The sequence below is a fragment of the Acinonyx jubatus genome, chromosome B2, assembly GCF_027475565.1.
Source record: "Acinonyx jubatus isolate Ajub_Pintada_27869175 chromosome B2, VMU_Ajub_asm_v1.0, whole genome shotgun sequence".
NCBI lineage: Eukaryota > Metazoa > Chordata > Mammalia > Carnivora > Felidae > Acinonyx > Acinonyx jubatus.
The window spans coordinates 11,889,014-11,912,523 of record NC_069385.1 but is presented as its reverse complement, the minus strand read 5'-3'; the positions used below and the strand labels follow the sequence as shown (position 1 = coordinate 11,912,523).

Sequence of the window (23,510 nt, the reverse complement as noted above, 5' to 3'; positions counted from 1 at the left end):
GACAGCAGATAGTGGAGGACTGCTTTTCCATTCTGTCAACCTTTGGATTGCTTAAATGGATTGCTTAGTCAATTAGCATTAAAAAATGTTTACTTGTTTATTTGTTTTGAGAGAGCACACGCAGGGGCCGGGAAGGGGCCGAGGGAGAGAAGGAGAGAGAGAGAATCTCAAGCAGGTTCCATGCTCAGCACCAAGACTGCAAGATCAGGACCTGAGCCGATATCAAGAGTCAGAGGCTTAACCAACTGAGCCACCCAGGAGCCCCTCAATTAACATTTAATATAATGGCTGATACATTTGGATTTATAGCTACCATTTTACTATTTTTAAAAATCTTTTATTTAAAAAAATTTTTTTAATGTTTATTTATTTTTGAGAGAGAGACAGAGAGACAGAGCAGGAGCAGGGGAGGGACAGAGAGAGAGGGAGACACAGGATCAGAAGCAGGCTCCAGGCTCTGAGCTGTCAGCACAGAGCCTGAAATGGGGCTCGAACCCACCCACTGAGAGATCGTGACCTGAGCTGGAGTCAGATGCTCAACCGACTGAGCCACCCAGGCACCCCTATTTTTAATTTTCTTTTAAAATGTTCATTCATTTTTGAGAGACACAGAGAGACAGAGCATGAGTGAGGGATGGGGAGAGAGAGAGAGAGAGAGAGAGAGAGAGAGAGACAGAATCCAATGCAGACTTCGGGCTCCGAGCTGTCAACACAGAGCCTGACATGGGGCTCAAACCCATGAACTGTGAGATCATGACTTGAGCTGAAGTTGGACGCTTAACCAACTGAGCCACTCAGGCACCCCATTTTACTATGTTTTTGATTTCCCATGTACTTTTTGTTTTTGCTTTTTTCCTGTCTTGCTATCTTTGGGGTTAAATGATCTTTGTTTTTTTATAACTTTAAAGTTTCTATTAGCTTTTTAAACAGCTATACATCCTTGCATTATTTTTAGTGATTACAGTAGAGATTACAATAACTATTTCTAACTTTTCACAGTTTTATAGAGTCAATATTGCACTATTTTATGCCAAATGTGAGAGCCTTGGAACTGTATAGCTCACTTATCCCCATCACCATCTTTTTGCTGTTTATCAAATTCATTATGTAAATGTATATTATAAATGCCACAGTTAAACTTAATGGTTTTTAAACTAACTCATGTGTTTTCACGGTATTTAGAGGACAAATAGTCTTTAATATTTACTCAAATGTTTATCACTTGTATTGCTTTTTATTTTTCCTGAAAATGCATCTTTCCTGCATTTCACTTTACCCTGAACAACCGCCTTTTACAATTATTTTTAGTGCAGGTCTCCTGGTGATGAATTCTCTTAGGCCTATTTACACACAAATATCCTTATCATTGCTTTATTAATGAAGGACGTTTTTGCCGTGCGTAGAATTTTAGGATTTGTGGTTTCTCTTCCACTCTCTCAGCACCTTGAAGAAATCATTTCACTGTGTCTGGTCTTTGTTCTAATGAGAAGACTGGCCATGCCTAGTGTTTACCGACATATAAAATATCTTTCATGTCTGGTTGTTTTCGAGGTTTTCTGTTTATATTTGGTTTTCAGCACTTTGACCAGGATGTATCTAGGGTGTGATATGGCTTTGTTGGTATTTATGCGTCTTATCTGCTTGGGATTCGCTCAGCTTCTCGAATCTAAATTTGTGTCTCTTGTCATACTTAGAAAATTATGTCTTTTTTTTCCCCAAATATTTACCCCATTTTTCTCTCTTCCAGTTCTGGAACTGCAAGTATACTTGTTGATATTATTGCACAGGCTACGGAGGCTCTTTTTTCTTTTTCTTTTCTTATTGTTCAGGTCTATTGTCTGGCTCCTATTGGTCTGCCTCCAAGCTCGCTGCTTCTTTGTCATACCATTAATCACTTTTTTATTGTATTTTCAGTTCTAGAGCTTACATTTAGTCCTTTCTCAAATAACTTTACTGAGGCGCAGTTTATATACAATAACATTCATTCATTTTAACTATACAAGGTAACGATTTTTAGTAGGTTTGTGAAATTGTGCATGTCACCATAAACTAATTTTATTTTTTAATATTCTAAATCTTTTTTTTTTTTTTTGAGAGAAGAGAGAGACACAGAGAGAGACAGAGGGCAAGCGGGGGAAGAACAGAGAGAGAGGGAGACAAAGAATCCGAAGGAGGCTCCAGGCTCTGAGCTGTCAGTGCAGAGCCTGACGCGGGGCTTGAACCCATGAACTGTGAGTTCATGACCTGAGCCGAAGTCAGATGCTTAACTGACTGAGCCACCCAGAAGCCACACCATAAGCTACTTTTAGAATATTTTCATCATCTCAAAAAGAAACCTGGTGCTCATTGGCAGTCACTCCCTGTTCCCACTGCCATTCCCAGGTAATACTAACTGTCTTTATTTATTTTCATATTCTGGACATTTCTTTTAAATGGAATCATAGACTCTGTGGTCCTTTGTGTCTGGATTCTTTGGCTTAGTATAATGTTTTTGAGACTCATTCATGTGTGTGTGTATCAATACTTCATTTCCTTTGATTACTAAATAAAATCGAATCCTATGAATATACCACCTTTTACTTACCCATTGTCAAGTTGATGGACATTTGGGTTGTTTTCACTTTGGGGCTAGTATGAATAATGATGCTATGGTCATTCATGAGCACCGCTTTTTGAGTGCATGTGTCTTTATTTCTCTTGAGTGGGTACTGAGGAGCAGAGTTGCTGAACTCTATGGTAGATTTATCTTTAACATTTTAAGAAACTGTTGAATGATTTTCCAAAGCGATTATACCATTTTATGTTCCCATTCACAATATTTGAAGGTTACAGTTACTCAATATCCTCCCAAACACTTGTTAGCATTTTAAAAGTATTAGTGTTATAACCATTCTTGTGGATGTAGAATGGTGGTTCACTGTAGTTTCAATTCACATTTCCCTAATAACCAGCGATACTGAGCATCTTTTCATGTGCTTACGGGCCATTCATGTGTCTTTTTTGGGTAAAATACCTATTCAATCTTTTGCACATTTTTAAAATTGGTTTATTTATCGTTTTATCACTGAGGTGCAAAAGTTCTTAATATCATCTGGAGACAAGTCTGTTATCAGATATATAATTTGCAAATATTCTCCCTTCTCCAACAGCAGCTTATCTTTTCTTTCTTAGTAGTACCTTTTTAAGTGCAAAAGTTTCCATTTTGATTATGACTAACTTAATTTTTTTTTTCTCTTATAGCTTGACATTTTGGTGTCATAGCTAAGAAATTTTGCCTAACTCTAGGTTGTGAATATTTACTCCTATTTTTCTTCTAAGAGTTTGAGCTCTTATATTTAGGTCTATTATACATATTGAATTAACTTGTGGGTATTCTTTGAGGTAGGGTTTTTTTTTTGTTTTGTTTTGTTTTTTGTTTTTTGTTTTGCATATAGATATCCAGTTGTCTCAGCAGGATTTGTTGAAAAGACTGTTTTTAACTCATTCAATTGCCTTGGCTTGTTTGTTGAAAATCAATTGACCATAAAAATAGGGATTTAATTCTGGACTCGCAATTTTGTTCCATTTATCTAGATGTCTATTCATATGATTGTAGCGAGTTCTGAAATTGGGAATTGTTATTCCTCCAAATTTGTTCTCTCTCTCTCTTTTTGTTTTGGTTCTCTTTCATAGGTTTTAAAAATAGTTTCTATTTCTCTCCTGATATTTTCTGTCTATCATGAGTATATTTTTCTATATGTTCTTGAGCATAATTGTATTAACTGCTTTACAGCGCTTATCTGTTAATTCCAGGGTCTCAGGGTTGACCTCTGTGACTTCCTTTTCTCCTAAGCATGGGTTACATGTTCTGTTTCTTTCTATATCAATGAATTTGGAACCCTGGTTTGGACACTGTTCATGCTACACTGTAGAGATCCTGGATTTTATTACATTCTTTGATTTCATCATCCAATAAATGTAGAAATAACCATACAATTAGGAAATCATCCTTTGCAACTCCTAATAAATAATTGATTCAGGCACCAGTCATCAATGAATAATATTCCATTGGAGTATAATAGATGCATAGGCTCTATCTATAGGCCCACAGATAACTTGCTATTTATGAAGTGAAAAATATACTTTAAATGAAATGATCTTAATGCCTCACTGCAGTGATCAAACTAGTGTCACCAACAGTAAGGTTCGGTTTATATGTTTTCTGATATGATATGAAGTATACATAGCTTCATGTCTGAAGTATTCTGTACAACATATTTAATCTGAATCTAATCAAACCTTTGGCCAGCTAATAGGAAACACAATGGAGAGAAACAAGTTAAAACATTAGGGAGAAACAATAAGACAACTGGTCTGGATGCATAAGAAAGTTAATTTCATCAAGTTAAAAAAATGCAGAGGCTTTTCTTTTTAGAGTCCAAATAGACTAAAGAGATATCACTAAATGTAGTGTGAGAACTTTGATTGGATGTTGATTCCAAAGGCCAGCTTGTGAAAGATATTTTTAAAATAACACAAGCGATGAAATTTGTATAGGGAAGATGATCTGATGTTAATGTTCTCTTGTTTGTTAATTTCATCAAGTATGATAATGGCCATTGTTTAGATAAGAAGGTGCTTTTGTTTTCCTCTTGAGATGCATACTGAAGAATTTAGAGGTGGGATATCATGATGCCTGTAACCCATTTTCAAGTGGTTCAGAAAAACATAGAGACACTGGATACCTATCTAAATAAATCACATGTGATAACATTAAACAATTAAACAATTGCTGATTCTAAGTGATGGGTATGTGAACTCTCATTGTATTATTCTCTCAACTTGACCATAGGTTTGAAAATTTCCGTAATAAAATATCAAAGAAAAAGCATGCTTTCATCACTTGCCCACCCAACAACTCTCAGACTTCTGGGTGAGAACTGATCCCAATACACTTTTGTTGATCTACCCCGTACCAAGGCTTTCTCATTATTTTTTTTTTTCTCCTTTGGAAAGAATGCAAGACAATTTCCATGCCAGTATCTGCCTTTATCTTTCAACCTGGGAATTCTGTCTTTATCCAGACAGAACATCAGGAACAGAGAAAAAAGAATTTGAGACAAGGGGAGAGACATTTCTATTGTCTCTGGGGCCTTCCACTGTGATAGATAATGAAGAACTGACTATTATCTCCCAGATCTGGATGTAAACATCCAACCTTCCGGCCTGCCCCCCCCCATGCTTGGCCTGGGGGTGCACAGCACAAGCCCTGGCTGACAGCAGAATGCATTGGTATTGTTCCACTCAGCAGTTTGAAGAGAACTCCTTTGAGGGCATTCTATCTTTCCACTGCCCAAGAAGGTCCATCCCCCCACCCCCACCCCTTCATTCCCGAAATAAAAGCATTGAATAGTTCAATCAGCTTCATTAGGTGGCTGGCGTCAAGCCCTATTACACTCTCTGCTGTGATTTGATGATATTCCATCACTTTGTTATTTTTCTGCTCCTAATTGCACCCTATCCTTTTGACATCTCTATTGGACTGATGTTAATGTCAAGTTGTCCTGATTCATGTGTTCTATTGAAATCTGGTACTGAGGCAGCTGAAATAGGAATCGGCTGAGGATTTTTTGAAGTTCTCTGCCTACCAGCCTTTCTTTTTGACTTCTGTAGCACCTAGAAGTAGTTTTATTTTTTGACAGAAGAATAAAGGCTTATGAGTTTGAGATTTTACATGATGTTAAAAGTGCATCAGCTAATGTTCACATTAGAAAGGGGAAAGGATTGAAAAGTAGTATAATAATACTTAATAGTGTGTGGTGTAAGTTTCTGGACAAATGAAAATAACTTAAAATATTAAAAAAAAAAGCAATACATGCTCATGACCAGAACATAGAAATACACACAAACACACACACACACACACACACACACACACACACACAAATACACACACACATTCTGAGAATGCAGAGGCTCAAAGAAAAAAAAATTAAGTCAACCATAAACAAACCCCCCATTTGTTATCTTTTAGTGGTACAACTTTAGAGATTTTTTTTGCATACAAGTATCTACTTCCCCATTTTTTATGAAGAAAATGCAATGAGACAATACGCATTTATTTTACAGCCTCTTTTAAATATATCATATGCCACTGATTTCATGCCAGCAAATATAGATGTTTATAATTTTTATGGTTTTAGTATGTTCTATACTTTAACAATTAATTTAAATAATTTTCTACTTCTGAACATTTATAGTGTTTGAAAATTTTTCTTAATGGCAGCCTGTGTTGCACCTAAACCAACCCTCCAACAGTCCTATCTCTGGTTCTACTTTGTTTTATTGTTGTTGTTATTGTTGTTTTAATTTTTTAATGTTTATTTTTATTTTTGAGAGCGAGAGAGAGGAGAGAGAGACAGAGCATGAGTGGGGGAGGGGAGAGAGAGGAGTCAATAGAATCCTAAACAGGCTCCAGGCTCCGAGCTGTCAGCACAGAGCCTGATGCGGGGCTGGAGCCATGACCCGTGAGATCATGACCTTGAGATCATGACCTGAGTTGAAGTCAGCTGCTTAACTGACTGAGCCATCCAGGTGTCCCTCGGGTTCTACTTTGTAAAAATCCAGCCCGCTTCCTCCCAAGATGAATTCTAAGACAGACAAATCCTTTGACATGTAAATCTGAGAAACATGAATGCCAAGGAAAGCAGTCTTCATTGCTGCAGGATTCTTGAGGTTCTTAATATGGCAACAATTCTTGGGAATCTACATAAGAATGATGTGGAATCATCCTTTCCCAACCTCATTTCCTCACGGAGCATTTCAAGGACCTAGTGTTCCAGGTAAAACACTTCAAGAGACAGTGTTCTGATTCCATGAAATCACCATCTTTCATTCATTTCTGTTTGGGTATTCTGGTACCAATTGAAGATCAAACACTTTTTTCCTAATAGAATTATCATTTCTGTAATTATTAACTTATGAACAAATTAAATTCTCAACAGTTAAGGAGACATTTTTCTTCTACGTGTGGGATATTATATGAAGTCATAGGGATAAACATACCCCTAGGAACCAAGCCCATGAGCTCTTTTATCATCAGGCCCAGTGAATACTTAACAGTTTTAGTGGACATTTCATGTTTTGCTGCCCAAGATCTGGCCAATCAGAAGGTCATAATCTCCTAGACACAGAGATTCAATACCAATCAGATGTAACCTGGGGCTCTTGTGACTGCTGAAAAAGAAGTACCAACTCCTTCCTCTGGATTTGGGCCTGGGTGGAGTTGGTCATGGGTCCGCTGGCAGCCATTCATGTCCCAACCCAAAGTCTGAGGATGAAGCCATATGGTTAAGAACTGAGCCAAAGACAGAGGGTAGGTCCTGATGGGCTGAATCCAACTGTTCTTGATCCGTGCAGAATTTAATTACATGAGCCAATCTGGGTTGGGTTTTCTGCGACTTACATCCAAAAGGGTCCTCACTATTATAACATTGTATTTCTTTTCTTGTGGGAAATGTTTTAAAATATGTTAAGATACTCTGTTGACTGAGAGTGCATATAATTTGGTATAAAATGAAATCCTTTTTGATGATTTAGAAAAATGTAATGTGAAATCTGAACGTTGTCTTTAACTACAACTTTGATCTCAGCTTGTTTTCTTATGATTGACCTATCTTTCCCCCTAAAAGTAGAAGCACAAGGAATTGTGATTAGTTGGAAGTTTCATTTAGGTTTGATTTTAGATGATAAAGTCCTCACAGTATATAACCATCCCAGCAGGTGATCAAATAATCTAGATAAGTTTAAACAATACTTACTTATTTGTCTAAAATTGAGGGATTTATTGTTACATGATCCTCCATGAGCTGTGTTTCACTGAAGCCTCAAAGAGTCCATTCGAAAATGGGTTATACAAGAGAAGTTTCTGATTCTGAGGTTCCTCCATATTCTAGATTAAACTAGATTAAACCCTATTTTAACAGTATTTTTATTGGTTACTTATTCTACTCACTCCACCCTGATGATCTTTCTGAGAACTCTCCTTTGGTAGAAGCTACCAAATTTCCATCTCAATAAGTGATCTTATTTTTTTAATTTTTTATTATTTGTTTTTGAGAGAAAGGGGCAGAGTATGAACAGGGAGGGGCAGAGAGAGACATACACACACACACACACACACAGAATCTAAAGCAGCTCCAGGCTCTGAGCTGTCAGCACAGAGCCCGACGCGGGACGCGAACTCATGAACTGCGAGATCATGACCTGAGCTGAAGTCAGACGCTTAACCGACTGAGCCACCCAGGTGCCCCAATAATTGATCTTATTTTTAGAGTGAATTTTTAGTCTCATTTTTAGAGTGAGTTGTTCTAAATCTCTCTGCATAAAGCTTAGATTTCTGGGCTGTTTCTTTCCAAAGTTCAAAGCCAGTATCTCCAGCAACAGTGTGCCATTTGTCCATTGAATCTTAGACTGGTCTTTTGCAGACCAATTGGTCTAGAAAATTTATAAAAGTTCACAATAATAAAAAAAACATCAGCTCAGATGAAACAGGCCTGCAAGTTTCAATGGTATTATTCAAACAGATGTTATACATATATAATTATACTATATAAATATATAATACTAGCTGGATAGGTCAAATTATGACATCTTTTTTTGAATATGACAGACAACAGCTGGAATATGCCTCCTTATGATGAAGAGATCTCTTCTGGAATGTGCCAGGAGAAGGCTCAGAAGGCAAAGCATCTTTGCCATTAATTTCACTGAAGCTATAAGATTTGCCTTCAAGAGACAGAGATTCAAACTAAAATAAATAAAATTCTTCCCACTCCATGCCCTTTTTATCCTTTCCTTTTCCTAATTCATGAGGGAAACCTGCTGAATTTCCATAGAAGGACAACGGACTTCTACGTTCATGAGCCACCTCGATTTCGATTCCCCAGAGTGGAAAAATCATGCTTTAATCTTTGCTTCCCGTTCACCAGGTCGCAGAGAATAATGTGTAGGTTTCTGATCTGAATTTGACTGTTTTCACAGGTCTATGTACTTCATGTGCTCAGTGGCTCTATGAAATCCGCATGCCAGAATTGGCAATGAGGTGGCCAATGGCCTCTCTGGACCAATAAGAAAAGAAGAAGTGGGGTCTTGATGGGCTATTCCTCTAAGACAGGGTTTCCCAAAGTATACTCTATGCAATGTGAGCTTTCGGTTTGATCAAGAGTCAAAGAGAGCAACAATACCTTTAAGATAGAGGACAGCATGGAACTTTCACTAAAAGCATCACAGCATAGCCAATGGAATACAAGAGTATGAAAGGAGAGGCTCAGGGACCACTTAGTAAATTTTAACAGTGGCTTTTTTTCTTCCGTTAGAAGTTTGACGGCATACTAATCGAGCTCGGTGAGATGTCGGGGCCTTATGGTTCCATTAGGGTTATATTTGGGGAAAGGGCTGGCCATGGTACGATTTCATAAGGTTGTTGAAACAGTCCTCATTCACATTGGGAGGCTGATTTTTCCAACGGTGTTTTCCCTATTTCCATTTATTAACACAAAATGTTGTACCTTGTATAAGCAGGCTGAAGTTCTTAGAAAAAAAAAGGAGTATAAATATGTTTGTAAATGTGATATTCTTTGTTCAGAGCAGATATTGAAGTAACATGACACATTAATGTCATCGCCAATTCACACTTTAATTTGCTCATTTGCAATGTCTGAGGCACTATTCACTGAAATTAGCAGGCTGACAAAGAGCAGAACTAATCCACAAAAGGTCCAGCCACTGACAATTCTGAATTAATACTGATCAATTCGATCAATACCCAAGACCCCGAAATTAAATTAAATTGAATTAGTAACTGCCTCCTTGGATTGGTTTATGTAAGTAGGTAGGTTTACTTGGAATTCATCAATGTCCTGTTTTTTCATGCAAATCATCAGCTTATCTCCGGTGACCGTCCTTAGACCACTTAAGAGATGAAGTGGCCCAATGCGTCATGAAGCACCCGTGGACCCTACGCATCGGTAAGCAATTAGAAGAAACTGCGCCCTCATTTCAGAAGGGAAACACTTCAAGTGCTTGTCATGCTTCATGAGCCATTGCACCTAGAATGGTGGAGGATGTTGGCTTTGGAGCTCTCCTGGAATAATGTCAGGCACATGTTTGATTGGCTCTAATTCAGTGAGCCTGCTCAGCCATTCAGTTTGCTTGACCGTAGACAGATGATTTACAGTGTTTGGGGAAGGCAGGGACAGGACGGTGCCTACAAAAGTAAATAACGCTGCACTGAAGCTTTTCTTGAAGTTTGATTTCATACCACATCCCTCGAAACACGAACCAGATCTCTTTCACCTTTGTGTTTAAAACCTCCTTCTTCTGGGTATGGATGAGATGTATTTCCATTAGGAAGGCAACCAACTTCTGGTTAGTTACTGAGAAAATTAGTGGTTCAGTAAAACAAAACAAAACAAAACAAAACAAAAGCATAGGGTTTGTGATTATAAAAAGTGAACATACAAACTTTTCAACTGGGGCGAGTCACGTGAGCATCAGGTTTCTCATGGCTAATTGTAGGCTAATGACAACATTCTTCCAGGTTCTGTACAGATCAAATGAAGTCATGCACTCGAAATGCCTCTGCAGACTGGGCAACGTTATGAATTTTTGTTATTCACATGCGTTTACAGATTGCGTATTTCAAGGTAAAACAAGTTGCTGGAAATCAACTAAAGCAATACTAAGATTATATTCAAATTTAACCCCTGATACCTAAAATGCATGATTGAATTATTTGCTACGGAAGCAAGAGAATGAAAGAACCTGCTGGTGAAGTGTGAAATGGCTAGAATTCCTTCCTGTTCTTAGTAACAAACTAGTTGCAAAATCAAGTAAGGCCACAGAAGAGGAGTTTTCTGACCATGAACACGTGTTTGGAAAAGGCACAGAGTGCTCAGTATTTATAGTTGTATAAAATTATAATTATTTAAAACTTTGCCATAGATGAAAAACTGCCATGTTTATAGGCTGCTTCTGGGGGCATTACACCTGTTTCTTTTTTCCTCCCCCTGCAAAAGAAGATATTTAGTGGTTTTTAAGAGGTTCCCCTGGTTGAAGCCTTCTGTACAATACTTGCTTAATGAGCTGATTAACAACTGTGACTGAGAATTAATGAATCAAATCACAGTGGTAATCACCGTATTGCAAATCACTGTGTTGTATTAGGTTGTGATGGAGCCATACATTTTACAGCGACAACGCTTTCGTATAATGAAGGTATCTGAACAGATTGTATCCCAGGTCTCATTGAAGGAGCTTCAGTAGCGTTTTGGATATAGGAAAGTCTTTTGGAATTCCCTAAACAGTAAGCAACAAAAGACTCTATTAGTAGAATATTATTCCATTAAGCACAAAAGCATTTTGATTTTAAATCATTATTCAGAGTGCTTTTGAAACCTATTTTAGTCTTTACATACTTGAAATCCAAACGCATAGAAATCTTGCCATCAGATAAGGCATCTGCTTTAACACGATTTGCAGCGAAAGAGTAAATAAAACATAAATGCAAGAGGATTTTAGTTTTCCTAATTTGCTGCATAGCCAGAGAGTTGTCATTCCAGAGTATTTAATAAAATCATGGTTTTGCCTTTAAGATAGTTTTCGAAATCAGTCTTGAGCTTTGAATTCCGTTAGAGAACGCTTTGATAATGAAGAGTTACCTCGATATAGATGTGGTAAAAGTAAAGAATAGATAACTATGACTCTGTTATCGAAGCAGCAAGCAGTGTGCTGCCATGGGCCAAAACTGAAATTAGAGGTATAACTAATTGGGTTTGTGTAGTTGGCTTTCTAAGTATTTAGCTAGAAACTAGAATTATGCATTAGCCTTATGTAAGTTACATTTCCCCTTTGCAGCATAGCCTCATGGGTCAAGCATTTAAAAAAGTCATTAAAAATGACTTATTGCTACCATATTGGGGAAAACGGCTGATTGAATTAAAATGTCTTTCCTTAATGAATGTACTCAAACTATGCATACAGGTCAAATAGGTAGAGTTATATGAAAGAAGTTTATCAAATTCAGAATATTTTAAACAAATTCGGTATTTATAATTTATTCTAACAAACACATAAGATTATATAACAAGAGTTTCATAGAAGGCTGAATCCCAACTTGGCCTTACTAGAGAAGACACACGTATAAAATAAGCTTTTCAGTTGAAGGTCACTTTGTTGCAGCAGGCGAAAAGTCCCATATACACAGATTTTTAAACAGCTGGATTTTAAAAAATTTTAAACGGACATCATTTCTAAAAAGATCCCTATCCTGTATTCTTCTTGAATTTAATCTAATGTGAATATATGCTAGATTTCTTTAACTTCACCCCAATACAAACCACTTGTCAATCTAATTAACCCCCTCACTGTGTTTTAATGGAACCCCCTTTCAGAATGTAGATGTGTGTAGGTTCTAGGGCCACTTTTCCCGGATTCAACCACCAATGCCACCGTTTACCAGCTCTGTGACCTGAGGCAGGTTACCTAATTTCTCTATGCCTCAGTTTCTTCATTTATATAGAATTCTCATGTGTCTCCACAGGCTTTCTGTAGATGAAATGAACCAATACAGATTTACTGCTTGAACACTCCCGATGCTGAGTAAGCACCGGCTGTAAGGGAACGAACAAGAATCCAGTCTATGACTTACTCCATTATTTCTAATTCTCATAAGAATCCTGTAACCTAGGAAGTGCCCTATTTTGTAGATGCAGAAACAACTTCACTAAAGAAAACGTTTAAAAGTACAATGAATAAGTTTAGGAGGATGTAAAAATGGAATCGTGTAAAATGCTCATTGAAAACTAGAGAAGGCAGAAGAGAGGGAAAAAAGAAAGAAAGAACAAACGAGTGAAAAGTTACAAGCATGATAGATATGTTGTGAAATGTTTTATTTATTTTTGAGAGACAGAGTGTGTGAGCAGGGGAGGGGCAGAGAGAGGGAGACGGAGGATCCAAAGCAGGGTCTGCGCTAACAGCAGCGAGCCTGACGCGGGGCTCAAACTCACGAACTGTGAGATCGTGACCTGAGCTGAAGTTGGACGCTCAACCGACTGAGCCACCCAGACACCCCACAAGTATGATAAATATTAATCCAACTGTATCAGTAGTCCCTTTGTTTATTTTCAATTTTTTTTAATGGCTTAAATACGATAACTAAAAGAGATTGTTAGAGTGGATTACAAAGACAAGATCCAACGGTGCATTCTCAACAGGAAACCAATTTCTCAGACTCTCCTCCCTTTGGGGTGATCTGGAGAGTTTTGAGAAGTCCTGGGCAGGTGTTTTGTACAATGTCTCTGAATTTGGATTCGTCTGATTTTTTTTTTTTCTCATGATTAGACTGGGATTTTAGGTTTCGGGGAGGACGGTCAAAGAAGTAAAGTGGAATTGTCATCACAGCTGGTCTCATCACGACTCATCATGGCTGAGGCCAGCCTTGTTCACAGGACTGACGGTCCTGATTCCAGTGGACAGCCGGGGCCTATGCTGTGCTGTCCCTCCAGTTTCCCAAGCAGTACTGCCCGAGCCTTTTCCTCTCACTCTCTCTGTTAGTCCAATCCTTCTTTCAAAAGCCAGTTCAAAGTCTTCGAATTCTCCGAGATTTTTGTCACCTGCAGCCAGCTCCATGGGTGTGTGACCCATGCAGACACACAGAGCTCCTCTCTTAGAAGGGCCCTGTCCTTGATTAAGTGCGCCACTGTCACTGTCTTGGAACAAGGGGCCAGAAGATTATATAGGTGGCCCTGACTGCCACAGCCCAGCAGTGTTTCCCATCTTTGAACTCCTAGGCCATTCATTTGCTCTTATCACATGTTTCTCTGTACCTTCCTTCTTAACTCCAGAGGTCTCTACTGTCTCTTCTAAATGAATCACAAAATCTTTAATACCTGTATTCTTATTCACTGTTGCATCCTACCTGTATTCAGTCCAGAGCTCCGGTATAGTAGGTGCTCAACAAACGTTTGCTGACTGTGGTCAGGTTGTGCTAATAATTAATTTAGTGGAAACACTGCCATGATGCCATTCAGAGTAAAAGGCCCTGTAAATGACAATGTAAAAAAAGAAATAGACAATCCTCATAAAACATTAAAAAACTGGGAATTCCTTACGAGATGATTAACACAGAGAGATGATCGCTGCCCCCACCTAACGAGGGGACACACAGAAAAGTGAATTGCCATGTAACTTGCATTGAATTTTAAACCTACTAATTGTGTAAGGAACTGGATAAGTGGTCCCTTCTCTCTGACACTTTCCACCTGTCCCTGGGGAGGAGGAATAGAGTTTGTCCCAGCCCCATCTCTGCTTGCCTCCCCACCTCCCTGCTAGGGTCTGCTGTGCTGCTCTGTGGTTTTCCCAAAGCAGAGGCGGGAAGCAGGTAGGAGACAAATCTTCACCTTATGTGTCAGCATTTTAGCAACACCTGTACCCTGATTGGTAGTTCTCATAAATAGGAGATTACCATTCAGTCAATCTCAGAGGAAGACGGGCTTCACTAATTCCCATAACCCAGGAAAGTTGGAAAAACATCATGCTAACGATAGGCTTTAGGGAGTGAACAACCTTGCTAGAACAAAATACACCTGCCTGCTTTCTGACCGGTCACCAGGTAGGGGATGGGCTTCTCAGACCTCCAATTCTTTCTATACTTTGCTGCCACAGTTACCGATACAGTGAAATAGTGAATTCTCTCAATATTACTGGACTTTCTTCTGGAGGTATCACAGGGCCGTGGGCCTTGGTTTGAAGGTTTTGCCCAGGCTCTCCTACCTCTCATCTGACTGCCATTCGTGGGGTTAGAGAGTGTAGACCGCAAAATTTACCACATGTAGCTGGCAATACAAGGTTTTCATCAAGGTCAGTATGTTTTTTTTCATTACAGATGTTTTATTTTGTTTCTACCACCTGGCCTATAGGCTGACCAGAGGACTTAACCAACATTTTTCACTTTCTAAAAAAAAATTATACATATACATATGTATATACATATGTGTGTGTATATATATATATATGTGTGTGTATATATATACACATACAGTACACATATGTATATATATACACATATACACACATGTGTGTGTATGTATAAAACTCATATAAGTTCTAGTGGATTTGCTAATTAGTTTGGAAATAGGTTCTTTTCATTTTTTATTATTTTAAAATTTATTATATTTTATTATTTTTAAAACTTTTTTAATGTTTATTTATTTTTGAGAGAGAAAGCAAGAGAGTGTGTGAGCAGGGGAGGGGCAGAGAGAGAGAGAGACACGGAATCTGAAGGAGGCTCCAGGCTCTGAGCTCAGCACAGAGCCCGACGTGGGGCTCGAACTCCGCGACCAGGAGATCACGACCTGAGCCAAAGTCAGATGCTTAACTGACTGAGCCACTCAGGCACCCCCGAAACAGCTTCTTTCGAAACTAGGAGCTCCCTGTACTTGCCAATCCAAAACTGTGCGGAGAAGAAAGAACACAATGTGCATACAGGGCCCAACAATCAGCAAATGAGAAAGCATGCATCTGGCTAACCCAGGTCTCTTCTGGGAGTCCACCCACAGGAGCACTGGGGCTGGGCTCAGAGCAGAGAACAGAGTCCCTCAAGGTCACATGGAGGCAATCTGGGGAAGTATGACACAGCTGCCATTAACTGGGAGGCGACAGAACTCCCAGTTCTGGTGCTGGCGCCCAGCAATCAGCCAGAGGGTGGCTTGGTTTCCACACAAAACTCACGCTGATCACGCGGCAGGAACGGTGAATATGACCAGCCAGACAGGCCAAAAGCCCTTAACCAAAGAGCTTGTAACGCGCAAATCAGTGTGAGGGGCACCGGGTCACCAAGCAATCATTTCAGAAACCATTCCTTTCGTAGGAACAAATAACATCAGCCACTCACTGGCTTCTGAGTGAAAGAGATGACTTTATGCACTGTGATTTAAAAAAAATATATATATATAATATATATATATATATATAATTTAGGATCCATTGCTCCTTTTGTAGCTATGCAAGTTACAGATTACAGTGTTAGAAAACGTAGCCGTTTTAGTTTCCCGGTGGGACTGGTTCTTTGTGTGTATATTTATCCAATTGTCTGATTCACTTAAGTTTGTAACTACAGGGTCTTGCTCTGGGTGTTAGAAATGAATAGCTCTAAAAAGTCAAAGCAACAATCATTTCTTTAAAACCCAGATTTGCCCTGCTTGGAGTCATATAAGGATAGCTATGTGATTATCCAAAACAGCACTGACCTAGAGACAAAAGATCTTGGTAACTCCCCATGTCAACGGGAGCTTTGACTTTTCTCATTGCTTTGTGCAGGGCTCTGTCAGTGGACACCCTCTCCAGGTGACATTGATCTCCTCGGCCTTGCTCTGAAGGGAGATGGCCGGGGTCTATTTTGGGTGATAGGTAGATAAGGACTATGAAATCACCTTGAGAATAAATAAAAATAACTCATCTGACCTTTTATTTAGTTCTCTCTTACAGCAAGAGGAAGTTAACCTACTTAAAGCAACGGAATCATCTTTCCTTCTCAGGCACTATGACGGCTTACAAACCTCAAAACCTGCTTTTTATCGGATTTTAATCATTTTTAAGCGACTCGAAGAATCACAGCTCTTATTTTTCTCTTTCTTTAGTATCTGCCTCAGCCTGAGCTAAGAATCATTACTGCAAACTGGTGAAAGAAAACAGGGCAAGCTTTGTGACTGGGACCCAACGGGTGCCTGCAAATCTGGGCTGCAATAAAACAAGAATATTAAAAAAGCGGGGCAATTTTGATCATCCCCTGGCCACTCAGAGTAGCCAGCTAGCTGAGTCACTTGCCTCCTTCCGGCTGCATATGTTGATTGAGCATCTGATAGGCCACCGGCACTTGCCAGGGTCTCGAATCGTCTGAGAACAGACACAGGCCCTCTCATCACACAGGTAATCGATCTACCGGATTGATTGAGGCAAGTTGCTGTTGTAGGGCCATCTATCATAGGCTTCAAAAACCTGAGTTCAGGATGTTCAAGAAGCACAGAGAAAGGGCACCATTATGTGGGAAGGCCTCCCAAGCCTTATGTGCTGTGGGAACTAGGATCAGTGACCAATGCACAACCACTCCCATCGCTACTGACTTAAAAGATCTTATTAAAAAACGCATAAGGTGAAGATTACAGGGAGGCAATCTAGCTAGATACCTAGCTCACCCTTCGCTGAACTCTTTCTTCAGCGAAGGGTGAGCTAGGTACCTAATGGCACACAGTTATTTCTGCCAACTTCAGATGTGTCTAGGGGGTGAATGGGGGAAGGGGCAAATAGAAAGAGAGAGAGAGACAGAGAAAGAGAGAGAGAGAGAGAGAGAGAGAGAATCCCAAGAATCCCATGTTCAGCATGGAGCCCAACACAGGACTCGATCCTACGACCCTGGGATCATGACCTGAGCTGTAATCAAGAGTCGGAGTCTCAACCAACTGAGCCACCCAGGTGTTTCTCCACACAGAGATATTTTTAAGAGAGGCCAGGAAAAAAAACATAGGTGATTTCTGAGGATCCTATGGCTTGTTTTTAGAATACGTATTTCAGTGTTATAAGTGCACTTATATGAAAGTATTATATGAATACGTATTTCAGTGTTATAAGTGCACTTAAATGAAATGTTGTATGATAATCGGATTGTTGATTAGCCTAGTAACCATATTCCAATGTCCTGGTCAAGCTACATACCCTTTTGAGTATTTTGTGTGTTATAAAGATCCCTCGAGATGAGAGGGATGTTGCATGAAGAAGGATGTGGGGTGGGAAAAGAAGAGGATGAATGGGAAAGAGACAGGGAGGGAGATGGGGTAGGAGATAAGGGGGGTAGAGACAGCTTCTCAGTGGAGGCGACATTTGAGCAGAGACCTGAATGAGGTGAGCCAGCAAGTTCCCAGCCCTGAGAATAGAACACAGAAGCCAGAGTGCCCAGATCACTGGCAGGAGGCTGGTGGATGAGGTCAGAGAGGTGTCAGGAGGGACCTGGTAGGCTCCAGTTTTATTCTAATTTGAGTGTTAAGACACGGGGTTATAGACTCTTGCTTTTGAATTGTCAGCCATAGTAAGCAAAAAATGCCCCCAAAGATGGCAGGTGCTAATCTCTGGAACCAGTGAGTATTACCTCTTAAGAAAAAAGGGTCTCTGTTGATGTTCTTATGAATCTCGAGATGGGGGGGGATTATCTTGGATTTTCTAGGTGGCCTCTAAAGGCCATCACACATTTTCTTGTAAGAGAGGCAGAGGGAGATTTCCCACACGCGGAAGAGGGAAGGCGGTGTCACCATATAGGCAGAGACTGGAGTGATGTACCCACAAGCTAAGGAATGTCACTGGTCCCCAGAGCTGGAAGAGGCAAGGGTTGGGTTGTCCCCTATTGCCTCCAGAGGGAGCTGAGCTTGGCCACCTTCTTGATTTCAGCTCAGTGATACTGATTTTGAACTTCTGGCTTCAGGGACTGTGAGAGCATAAATGTCTAATGTTTTAAGCTACTTAGCTTGTGGTAATTTGTTAAGGCAGCCATAGCACACTAATACATCAGCATATGGATATTTAAGGGCATGTACTGGATGAGATCAGAAAACAAAACAGTGAGTGTAGCTGGAGAAGATGTCGAAAGGTGAGCCCCGAGGAGAGAACCAGGAGAGGACTGCAATGAATTGACAGATGACTTCCAAATGGGTGTGACACCGTATGTGTGGAGTGGAAAAGTGGTCACACACAACTAAATCACCCAAACAGAGGTGATCGTTAAAATCCTAACTATTCTGGGAATTGTCAGAGTCCTTAGGAAATGCACAGACTTTCCCAAATTAGGTAAGAATGAATTTAATCAATCTCATTTATATCCTACCAGCAGGTTATTGTAGCTAACATCTGAGCGTCACACGTCTGATGATTATTCGATTTCTTTTTGGGAACATACAGGGGTATGGCATGTGTAAAAGTATTTCACCCAAAATATGTATGTAAAGTTTGGGAAAAAAAGTGATCCATAATGCTTTGTTTGATCAGAGCCTATAGAAAATGTTGTAAAATGTTGGGATTAAGTCATCGTTTAAAATGGGAATTAGCATGCTGTTATTGATCTGACAACCTTGTGAGTGTCATCACCTGATTTATGATTGAACCGACAGTAATCTCTGACAAGTTTAATCTTCACTGCAAAACTGTGGCTCTTTTCGCCTAAGTCAGAGGAGACTTCCTTAAACTTGGATGATGCATCATGTTTCCAGTCATTTGGGTTGATATTTTCTTTCTGCAAAGTAAAATTAGATGATGAAATATGCAGTCCTTATATGAAAGAATGTGGTGAGGAACCAAATACCATGAATTAAAATTGGATGAGTGAAAATCTCCCAAATAAGAGTGAAATTCTTTTAGCTAGATAAGAGGGATGGAGCGTTTGGGGCACTGGGCGCGTCCACATGACCAAAGCCGAATGTCCTGTTTAAGGTATTCCGCACCTTACAATGTAGGAGACCCATACAGATCCATGCTGCCAAAAAGTCTCATTGCAGCAGAGACAATGGGGAATTGCCAGCTGGATCTGGTCACAATTTTGAATGATTATCTTTCCCTTTTGCTTCCTTTCCTCCGTCTCACTCCTTCCCTCCGTTTCTTTCTCCAAAGAGATCCTGTTAGCACAGACAAATGAGGCAAGTCAATAGCATCCACCCAAACAGACAGGATATATTGAGCCAATTCAAACTTGGGTGAACAGCAGCTGTGGTCTTGCCTGTGAAATTAGTTTAGAGGTGGCTTCTGCACAGTGAGGCATCAGAACTCTTTCATTTACACTTTCCTATAAGCACTGAAAAATGTGCACTTAGGTAAAAACCTATTTGCTGAGATTTTAGCACCTAAGCCTGTGTGTATGTGCGTGCAAGAGAGAGGAGGAGGAGAAAGAAAGGGAGAAAGAAAACACTTTTCAGTCTATTCTAAAATTTTGAAAGCAGGCAGCAATGAAACAGATTGACCTTTTATTACTTCTGAATTGAGGACAGCTTCCTCCCTTTAAAGCTTCAATTATATTGCAGGTTTTTATGATTTTTGGAAGATACCATGGTAACTTAGGCAATGAACCCAAACCAGGCTGTTTGATGTGTTGAACTGTGTGCCATAAACCTCTGCAGCTTTACCAATCTGGCATCAGAAATTACCCAATTACAATGCTTTTTAGCTTAATTTTCTAAAAGCAATTAGAATGCATGGCTTATAGGATGATGAGAAGAGAAAATAAATAAAATGGGGTATGTGCAGATTATAGATTAATTCACTTGAAATGATGACTTGTAATTTTGAAAGGAAAACTTCAGTTTTATCAGATACTGAATCATTTATAATTCCGTTGGTGGTGTTTGCATCTTAGGAAGGACAGAGCAGTCTAAAATCATGTTATGCTGTTCGTTGTGAAAAAATATTTAATGACATGGAAAAGTGTTCATAATACAGTTGCGGTGGAAAATAAGGTTGTAAAAAGAGTAGATATTATATGAATCCAATTTTATTTATACATAAGTGTGAAGTGTATTGATATTAATTGATTAGTATAACTAAAATATTAACAGATTAATATACTGCACAAGTATATGCAACATATATACATACACATACACTAAAGAGATCGTTGATTTTCTTTTTTATGCTTTTCTGTTTGTTTTCCCAAATTTTATAATGTGAAAATTTTATCTGACAGTATAAAATCTAAAACACACACACCAACTCATTTTAAAAGAAAATAATTTCAAGTTCCAGCTATACTAGAAAAATGAGCATAGGACTTATTTACCTACCATTAAAAAAATCTGTAAAACTGGTCAACATATCTAAAACAATTATTTTTAAGCAAAGCAACGTTGTGAGTTTCGAAAGAATGGAAACACTTAAGGTTGCTCAAGATTAACTTCAGCTTTCTGTCTAACAGCTCTTTGCAAATCTAGCACTGGGAATTGAGCCCAGATGGAGAGCAATAGTCTCTTTGGGTAGAACAGAGATTTGTATCAAGGCAGATGAGGTAGCTGTGGGGGGGGCAGGTTCTCACAGAGAAGGAAGTTGTATAGAGAAGAACTCCAGAAAACTGCATGGGACCTCTTGAATCGTTGTCCAAATACCAAGCTGACGATGTATGGAATGGTAAGATTTGGTAGAGAATAGCTACTTGGAGGCTATAAACTGAAAAGAAAAAAAAAGATATAGCATTTGTCAGTAAGTGCTGGAAGGTACAAGCTTTCAAGTAGCCAGAGTGGAAGTTGAGATCTCAAAAAGGCTCTCCCTGATGAGTAGGCCAGTGATAGCCCTAGATATAATATATCAAAGGTTCAAAACAAATGTCAACAGAATAAAGCATGCCAGAAGAAAAGACAACATTCCTTAAAGAAAGACAATGGAATACAGAAATTTAAACATGTGGCACCAATAGTATTTAGCATATAAGTTAAAATTTTTACACACATATAAAGAAGCAAAAAGAGAGAGAGAGAGAGAGAGAACGAGTAGACAAATAAGGAATCCCAACCAAGAAATAAAGATGATAAAAATGGAAATTTTAGCATTGCGAAATACGATATATGGAATGAATATTGTGCTAGATGGGTTGAACAACAAACTGAACACCAGCAAACAAAGATCAATAAATCTGAAAACAGGAATATTGGTCCGAGTCTAGTAAAGAGACAGAAATCACACAGAGAAAGATAAATATAAAGAATTAAGCTATAGTAAAAGACCGTAGATGTAAAATTATACTAAAGGTAGAGCTAAGAAGCTCAAAGAGGAGATTACATGTAATAATAAAAATATAGGGATCATGCGAAGAAAGCAAGAAAAGAGAAACCAAAAAACCAAGAATAGATGGGAAAAGTGAAAAACAACAATATGGAATACTTCAACGCATCAATGATTATATTAAATGTAAATGTAGTAAACACCCCAATATAAAGGCACGAATAATAATACTGGATAAAAATAAGCAAAACCTAAACGCATATTGTTTAAAAGGGACACTTTAATATCAAAATAAGTGAAAGGAAATGGATTGAAAAATAACGCAAATCATAAAAATATTGGACTCACTTTATTAGTATCAGACAAATTAAATGACAAAAATATAGAAATATTTCATACATAGCAGGGATAATAAAATAGAAAAATGTCCTATAAATGTCAGAAATAAGGAGGAATATTTTGTCATGATACAAGGGTCAATTCATCATGGAGACATAATAATCTTAAAATGTATATGCACTCAGGGGCGCCTGGGTGGCTCAGTCGCTTGAGCGTCCAACTTCAGTTCAGGTCATGATCTTGCTGTTCATGAATTCAAGCCCTGTGTTGGGCTCTGTGCTGACAGCTCAGAGCCTGGAGCCTGCTTAGGATTCTGTGTCTCCCTCTCTCTCTGCCCTTTCTCCGCTCATGCTCTGTTTCTCAAAAATGAATAAACGTTAAAAAAATTTTAAAAAATGTATATGCACTCAACAACAGAGCTTCAAAACATATGAAGTAAAGAATGAGTTAAGAAAGTAGGAGTAGACAAATCTACAATCATAGCTACATAATTTAATATACCTCTCTCAGTTAATAATAGAAGACATGAACAAAATTTTGAAAGGATGTAAAAGACATGAATAGCATTATAACTAGTTAACATAGTTAACGTATTTAGAAAAAAACTATACCCAAAAAACTGCAGGATGCACATTCTTTCCAAACACAAAATCACCAAGCTATACCAAACCATAATCCATAAAATTTCTCAATTTCACAGGATTGCAATGTTACTAAGTGTGTTATCTGATCAGACCACAATTAACTTAGAAATTAATAAAAAAAAAAAAACCAGGAAAATCACAAATAATTGGAAATTCAAAATCACATTAAAAAGAAATTCATGGGATTAAGAACAAATCACACAGAATTTGGAAAATATTTGGGACAGAAGTATGATTAAAACACAGCATGTTACAATTTGTGGGATACAGATAAAGGGATGATTAGGCAGACCTTGGTAGCTTTAAAGGTTTATGTTCCAAAAGAATAAAATGTTAAAGTCAGTGATCTAAGTGATCAACTTCATAAACTAGAAAAAGAACACATTAAAATCAAAGTAAGCACAGGAAGGATATGATTAAGATAAGAGCAAAAATTAGTGAAATAGGAAACAAACAATGGAGAACATCAACAAAAAAGTTGGTTCTTGGAAAAGACTTTTTAAAACGATAAGCCCATTGGGGATTCTGGGTGGCTCAGTCGGTTAAGAGTCTGACTTCAGCTCAGGTCATGATCTTGCGCTCTGTGCTGATGGCTCAGAGCCTGGAGCCTGCTTCAGATTCTGTGTCTCCTTCTATCTTTGCCCCTCCCACACTCGCGCTCTGTCTCTGTCTCTGAATAATAAATAGATATTTACAAAATTTATAAATAAATAAATAAATAAATAAATAAATAAATAAATAAAATGA

The 23,510-nt window shown here is 38.6% G+C and overlaps 1 non-coding gene across 1 annotated transcript; it reads right to left on the bottom strand.

Moving 5' to 3' along the window:
* Positions 1-474: 474 nt before the first annotated feature.
* On the bottom strand, positions 475-559 carry TRNAW-CCA (transfer RNA tryptophan (anticodon CCA)). Its single transcript has one exon. It is a non-coding gene; the product is annotated as a tRNA-Trp (tRNA).
* Positions 560-23,510: the final 22,951 nt, after the last annotated feature.